An 8557-nucleotide genomic window follows, 5' to 3' on the forward strand; every position below is an offset into this window, starting at 1 on the left:
CAAGTTGAATGCATTTGGCAAACGTCAAGGCTTATTTGCCGATTGTTATCACATCATTTGGATGAACTTGTATTTAAAAGAAAAGAAATATAGAAAGTTGTCTCCTATTGTTTCACATTTCTTGATACATATTGCAATCTCTATATTATTATGCAAGGAGACAAAAAAATACCACTTCAAGGTCAAAAACTAGCCGATAATTGTTATATGGATGGCTTCCAACACAGAAAGCAGCAATTCTTTCTTTCTTTGTCAGAAACATTGCTCATGGAATACGAGAACTAAAGGACAAAATAAAGGAAGCAAGAGTTATGAGGCTGCCAAAAGTAAACCCAAGGTTCACTTTCCAAATTCTATTCTCCTTAATTATTCTTGTGTTTTTATAGAAATTGCCCCAGACAAGTCATGAAACCACTTAATGTAAAGAGCTAATAACAAAGTATATGTATAATACTTGAAGGTCAAAAACTTGTCGATAAGTGCTTAATAGATAGATACTTACCCAGAAAACAACAATTTTTCCTCCTTTGTCAGAAACATCGCTCATAGAATGTGAGGACTAAAGGACAAAATAAATTATGAGGCTGCTGAAATTAAACCTAGGGTTTAATTTCTATTCTCCTTGCCTGCTTGTCATCGTGCGCAATTCATGTGAAGTGGTGAGAGAAAGGGAAAGAGACAGGAAAGAGAGACGGGAAAGAAAAAGAGATGGGGAGAGCGTCGTAAAACAAAGACTGTTGGACATTCATATTATTTACCTCCTCGGGAGAAAATTATATACAAGGTCAGGTGTGCTTTCGAGAAGGCAAAACACTAGTATAAATACACTCTAGCCTACAAAAAACTCGTGAGCAGCCCTGCTGGCAATCCTCTGTAGGGGTGCTTCAGGTAATTAACAATAAATTAACCCCTTCTCAGAAAGAAGGTAAAACATGGAAAGATGGACCTCCTAGGACTGAACTAAGCCATACTTCAGCCAGGCAACAGATTTACTAAAACTTGGACAAGTCATGCATAAAGTGAAGTTTATTTGCAGCAAGGATTGCGTATTTTATAAAGATTGCATGGATAGCAATTTTGTTGTCAGGTCATCTATTATTGTAGTTTTTGGCTTTCTCCTATCATTAGAGATGATTTGTATTCTATCATCATCATCACCATATTTGGTTTAATATCAGTTTTACATACTGACACATATTGGACGGTTTTAAGAAATTAACTTCTAAACTAACCTATTTATGTTGGGCATTGATGACTAAAATTGAGACTGAGACAAGCACCAAAGTGCCCCCTTCATATCATTATAGCAATAAAACAAAGATTGTTGTACATTTATACGATTGCTTTTTTATATCAGAACTATCATTTGAATTTACAATGTCCAAAACACATGAAATGTTTACATATATGCATTTATACAAACGCTATCTGTTCTTTCATTTCTCACTTCATTTTTGTCTTTTAGTCCTCACATTCCAGGGCTCTATGGACAAATTTATCTTTAATGGACATTTGACGACTAAATATTTTCGTTTACTAGCTGAATAGAAAAGTTATTATTTTTAGAATATGACATCTTCGTTCTGTGACTAGTATGTACATCATAAAGATTTTTCTGTGTTTTTTTAATAAGTGTAATTTTAAATATACAACAAATTTTATGTTGATACTTGAAGGTGTAAACATTCTAATTTTTTCAGATGTTTTTTTTAAACAGCCTTCGTAAAAAAAAAGGAGTATATTGTTCTATTAAACTTTTGTTTAAATAATTTAACTTTGTTTATTTAAAAAAAAGTTGAAAAGATTTTTTTCACTCAATTTTGGAAGATTGTCTGTAAAAGAAATACAATCGGCAAAAGATTTTTTATTATTTCTAGTCGCCACTTTGAAAAATCACTCGCAAATGCAACTGTTTCACTCGCAACGCCCTGTATGCATTTATACAAAGTTCTTTCATTTCTCACTTTATTTTTGCCTTTTAGTCCTCACATTCCATGAGCGATGTTATTTAGGTAAAAATCGGATGAGTTATAAAAAAAAGTTCAACAATTTGAACAATCTGCCAATCATATAAAATCCATTCGTTACTTTAAGCATGAAGCCGGTGTTGTTTGGTGGCAGGATAGAGTGTGTCGGTGGTCAAACTATTGGTCTCTTGCATATGGAGTTGCCCTACGCTATACTCTTTCATTCTGTGGGCTGATCCTACTTATATAAGTCCCAATTCGTTTTAAAAATATTATTCAATGAGTGATGTTTCTGACAAAGGAAGAAAGACTAGCAGTTTTCTGGATTGGAATCTAACATAAAACATTGACTTTTTCTTTTAACTTTGAAGGAGTATTTTTTTTTTTAGCTTCTTACACACAAGTGGCTTTATATCTTGCCCAAAGCAATTATAATCTGGTCCCGCATATGTTTGAAATGGTATTTTCATCAATAAATATGTTGGTTAAGCAGACATATAAAGAATATCCATTTTTTTTTTCAAAAATGTAAAATTCCAACAAAAACAAAAAAACTAATAATTAGCCATTGTCTAGCAAAAGAGGAAATAATATTTTGGGAAAAGAAAAAAAACAAAGTGACGATATCTTTTGCTGGTTCATTTTAGCCAACAAATATACGTACTTATATAAGTAAATGTTTTCTTCTTCCCTCGCTCAGAATAACGGCCGTTCTGACCAAATTAAATGCTATAAGAAATCTAACCAAGTTTGGGACGGTAGCCAAAGAATTTTTACAGACTAAAAGGTTTTCAAATAAACAAAATTAGTAGAATAAAAGAAGAAGGAGGGGGGGGACTATTTTTAGGTGTGTCTTTGAATCTGTAGAGGAGGCTTTGTCAGTCGATCGGTCGGTCGTCTCAGATAAGTATTTTTTTTCCGTCTGTTATGGTTAAGTTGGGAATAGCATTTTTGTCAGTCTGTCATACTCAAGTCGAAAATAACATTTTTCCTAGGTCTGTCACGCTCAAGTTGGAAACAGAATTTTTCTTGGTGTGTCACATTTAAATTTGAAATAGCCAAATAAAAAAAAAAGAAAATGGCGATTTTAAAGATGCATACTCGAATCTGTCATGCTGAATTTGGAAATGGCAATTTCATCAATGAATGTGCAGACTGAATGGATTTATCTTAGGAATATCCGTTCTTGCTGTTATCAATTCTAAGTGAGACTAAAAATACCGAGTGTTAAGATTAGAAAAATAACATGTAGTAGTAGTAGTTCAAACGACAAAGCGAAATACGCCAAAAGGCATTACTGAAAGCAGTAGAAACAGCTTCCATATGGATCTAGCTCAAAATAGCCAATTCCATAGAATAAGGAAATGCCATTAAGTTTGTTAGAAAGAAGTGGACATTCAGGTCGAACGAGTTGTGTTCCATGAAGTAACAGGCAGCCTTAAAAATAAATAAATAAATAAAAAAGTCTTTATAAAGTCCATAACCTTTGGCCTTTGACTTGCAACGTTTCAGATTTCATCAAGGATGAGAGTTCATATAGAAACGTTGTTTTAATTTGAATAAAATAAAATACGCATCAAATGCGCTTGAAAGCCAAATCACAACGTAATATTAGGAAAATAAACATTTTATTTGTTTGAAATTTATCACAAATATATTTCAGAGGTATACTCCATCTTCAGGGTGTTTTATTTATTTTTTTTTTCCTTTTCTTCTTCCTTGCCATGTTGAAAAGATGGAGAAAGAAGTCCGTTTGTAAAGAGCCGCGTGCTGTATCTAGCGGTTGTATTTAAATGTTTGAACTGTGCATAGATTTGTTTCAAAGAGCCAATTTAAGTTAAAAAAAAAAAAAATCTTGACAGACTTCTTCAAAAGCTTCAAAATCAGTGACCGTTCATAAAATGTTGCGGACCGTATTCAGATTGAGCAACAGCTGGACAATAGGGTGGATACAGCAAATACATTTTTAAACTTTTTTTTTTATAAGGTAAAAAACCAAGGTTCGAAGGCCACTCGAGGATAAGGGTTAATGAACGTAAGGTGGTTGTTTAGTAAACGTTGATGGTGTAAATTGGGTAGAATTTGAATTATTTAAGGGGACAGCTCAACAAAAACTTGTTTACATTGGACTTGAAGGCTACCATATTGTAATTGGCTGGGAAGCAAGCCAATGGAACAGTGTTACTGTTTCACATGCAGGCAGATCTAGAACAGAAGCTTTGTTTATAGAATCTGTGTTTAGATTTAAACACAGAGAGTAAGGAAAATTGTTGATAGTGATTGTAGCTAGTCGGGTGTTTCTTGTTAAAGTTTGGCAAGGCGGGGACCATAGATTGGAGCTCAGATGGGCACTTGCCATATTAGGGGAAGGATGGACGTGGGGGGGCACAAACACACAGGGCGAATATTCTGTTAAACTGAATTTCACTGAAAAGAGTTTTCTACAACTTATGTGCTCTTAGGAATGTTAAGATTAAGTTATATTTTCTACTAAATTTTGTTTAGAATTCTTATTCCAAATTTGATCAAACCCCATTTTTGATTCTTTAAAATGGTCTAAAAATTAGAGCTTAAGTTTAAAGGATCTTGAAGAAAATATTGAAACAGAGAGAGAGAGAGAGAGAGAGAGAGAGAGAGAGAAACGTAAAGAAGGCTATAATATATATATATATGAGAGAGAGAGAAAGAAAGAAACGTAAACAAGGCTATAATATATATAAGAGAGAGAGAGAGAGAGAGAGAGAGAGAGAGAGAGAGAGAGATACCAACAAAGTGTAGAAACACACTCACAAAGTATAGAGAGAGACACACAAAGTATATAGAGAGCGGGAGATGAGAGAGAGAGAGAGAGAGATAAACGAAGGATTGAGAGAGTTTCACTCTCTGAGAGTGCAAAAAAAAAAAAACTATAGAAAAGTGTAGTTTATTTGCATTAATTCTAAAAAGAGAGGTATAAGAAGAGAAGGGTAGAGAGAGGGGAGTATAAAAAAAAACAAAAAAAAAACACGTGCACCCTCCCCTGCGCCCCTTTCTATAGTCCCAAAAGTCAAGTAACATGCGTGTGCTGCTGCACGTGAGTCAGGCTTAAGAAGCCATCCGGTCACATTCTACATCGTCAGCCTCCACCACCACCACTTTATGTGTTTTAGGTCTTATCACAACACAACGCCACCAAGCTGGTTTTCAATCCATTTGTTTAATACTCGGCGTTTAGAGTTGTTTAAATTATTTTGCATTTTTTTTTCATTTGCATTTATTCTCTACATGAGTAAAAATTAAAGTTGTTTAAATTATCATGTTCCAACCAGTCGGTTCGTCCTTCAAAAAAAGTTGTTTGAATTATTATTTTTTTTTTTTGCCTGCTTTCGTTTCATTGCACTCTACACTGGCCTTTGATCGCAAGGTCAAGACTGCTTGGTGCTTACGGCCTTGTAAGGGCAGCCATCTTTGATTCTTGCACGATTAAAATACACATTTTAATCGTGCATTTCTCGTTTATATTGGGCAAAATAAATTAAGTTGTGGGTTTGTATTACTGTACACAGATTCGAAAAAGTTGTCAAAAAAAAACAAAAAAACAAAACAAATATATAACAAATAAACGTTATCAAAGACAATATAAGTTACTTTTCTACCTAAATGGATATGTTTTTAGTGTTTTTATTTAATGTGGCATGTTTATTCAGCTCGATAAACATACAGTGTTTACCGATGTATAAGAAAATTTAAAATGGCGCCCGACTCTCTTTGACACGGTAAGTTTGGGAAAAGGAATTTGAAATAAAAAAATATAAAAAATACTGTTAAAAACCCACCGAATATATGTCAGTCTATGTCACGGTAACATATATTGAGCGAGTTTCTAACAGTATTTTGTCTAGTTTTATATTTTTAAGTCCTTTGCCCAGACTTACTGTGTCAAAGAGAGAGTCGGGCGCCATTTTAAATTTTCCAACACATCGGTAAACACTGTTTTTCAAGCTGAATAAACATGTTACATTAAATAAAAACACTAAAGACATATCCAGTTAGGTAGAAAACTAACTTATCTTGCCTTTGATAACATTTATTTGTTATATATTTGTTTTTTGACAACTTTTTCGAATCTATGTGTACAGTAATACAAACCCAAAGTTTTAATTCGAAATGATTCATCATGTAATGAAGTTGAGGATAAGAAGCATTTTGAATACCTTGTTTTTCTCATATCACCCGCGCACTATTACCACTTTTATATTGTACCTACTTGTGACGCAATTGTAAGGATTGTATATTCCAAAAATCAAAAGTGAATAAAGTAGGTTTTTTTTTATTTTTTTAATAATAAGTGAAGCCAAGACCATGTTTTTATAAGGAAGGGGAGGTAATCAGTGATTATTTTGACAGTTTTCACGTGCATTATGGTTGTCTGCCCTTGTCCACCGATTTGTTGATGACGCTTTTTGCACTCTCATCGAAATAGAGTAAAATTTGATTTTTTTTTTTTTAATAATAAAAAACTCTTGATCAAATAACGTGATTTTTGGAATTTTTCATCTTCGTCTCGTGACTGGTACGTACATCATACAGACATTTTTACATTTTCTTAAATGTTAAATGCTGCCACAAGTGCCAATCTGAATAAGCACCAAAGTTTTTCTTCATTTTTGTTTATCGCCAATCTGAACAAGCACATTTTGATGGGGGAGGAAGGGGGTTACTATATATAGATTCGAAAAAAAAAAAAAATGGTAAAAAAACAAAAGCAAATATATAACAAATAAATGTTATCAAAGGCAAGATAAGTTACTCTTCTACCTATCTGAAAAAGTTTTTAGTGGTTTTACTCACTTTAAAACGTGTAATCGGTTCGAAAATCATACAGTGTTTATTGATATATTTGAAAAAGACAAATGGCAGTGATCTCTTAGTTGAACAGGGAAAGTTTGGGAAAATGAGTTCAAACTAAAAAATTATACAAAATACTATTAGAAACTCATTCAATATATGTTAACGTGACATTGGCGGACATATATTATCTTGTCTTTGATAACATTTATTTGTTATATATTTGTTTGTTTTTTTTACCACTTTTTCGAGTCTGTGTGTATAGTAACACTCCCCCCTCTCTTTTTAGATGAGGATTTTTATTAACTGTCCAGTCGTATTTTGGCGCTATTTTTATGTTTCAGGTAGCACCAGTTTTCAAAAAGACAGCAAGTGTTAGCCAACATATATATGGAGCACTTCAAGGAACTGGCAATAAGATCAGCCCCACAAAAACCCACAATGTGGTTACAATATGTGGATGAAACTTTCATACTCTGGCCCCACCAGGAGGACGTCCAATACTACTGGAACTTGTGAACTCAATTCATCCATCCATTCAGTTCATTATGGAAAAGGAACATGACAACAAACTATCCTTCCTAAATGTATTGATAACCTGCACTGATCAGAGCTTCGTGACATCCATATACAGAAAGCCAACCTTTACAGAACAATACCTTAACTTTAACTCGCACCACCCGCGGGCTGTGAAGAAAGGTATAGTCTAATGCCCACAACATCGGGTGAGGACAATATATAATAACAACACTACATATCAGGAGGATATAGCCAGTTTAAGTAAAACCCTTCATCGAAACAACTACCCAGAGAGCATGACATCAGCTCTAGAAAATCTAGATCAAACCAAGAGAGACCTACCCAAAACCAACTACGGTCGGCACACCATACTTGAAGGGCCTATCCAAAAAAAAAAATTTAAAACTATGCAGTTGCTCTTAAACATTGTCTTAATATCGTATTGATATTAGGACAGTATTTAAGAGCAACTCAACATCATGTCATCCATCGGATGAAGACCAAAAACGTCACTAGTTTTGGGGCTAAGATCAGAGTGTACTAATTGTTCCGATGCGACACTTAACCTATCCTTTCCTCGTTCAATGAAGGAGAAATCTTTCTAGACTGGGGCAATTTTTATTTTTGTTCTTATCCAGAGTGCCCCATTTTGGGGAACCTGATTTTTCCCACATTAAAAACCGATCTTGTGTCTAACTGACCTCCAGGGGAGGAGAGTTAATAGGAACATCACTGGTTTGTCAATTATCTGATGATGCTGTAACTTGAGCTTGCCTTAGTTAAAAGTGTAGGGGACTTGCATCTAACAGACTCTCACTTGGTCCTGATGGCAAGACCGGGTCAAGACGACTAAGCGTGATACTAGATGCAGGAGTTGTCTCCAACACATATGGTGCCTAGAATTACTAAAATGGTCACTCATCTAGTACTGCCCAGCCTCATCGTTGCTTAACTTCGGGGTTATGTAGGCAAGAAATTATATATATATATATATATAGCTTAAGAAAAACGTTAAACCCTTATAAAGTTGATTCTCCATTTAATCATCAAAACAAACATTAAAAATACATGGAATTTTACAGGACTAAGTCAACTTCCGTAATTTCTTCCAAACTAATCATAAAGTTTTGGATTTTTTAATTTCGCCATGCGAAATCTATAGAGCGAGATAAAAAAATAGAATTATTTGAAAGTTAAGTACTTATAATATTTTTGCATATTCTTATAGCAAATAATCCCAAGTC

At 34.0% G+C, this 8557-nt stretch overlaps 1 protein-coding gene across 6 annotated transcripts in view; it reads right to left on the reverse strand.

Annotated features, from left to right (window-relative positions):
* Window positions 1–8557, reverse strand: part of LOC145286192 (dicarboxylate carrier SLC25A8-like) — a 92161-nt gene that overhangs the window by 65340 nt on the left and 18264 nt on the right. The gene's annotated exons all lie outside the window — the stretch shown is intronic.

This window comes from Euprymna scolopes, chromosome 10 (assembly GCF_053919585.1).
Source record: "Euprymna scolopes isolate OS-2025 chromosome 10, ASM5391958v1, whole genome shotgun sequence".
Taxonomy (NCBI): domain Eukaryota; kingdom Metazoa; phylum Mollusca; class Cephalopoda; order Sepiida; family Sepiolidae; genus Euprymna; species Euprymna scolopes.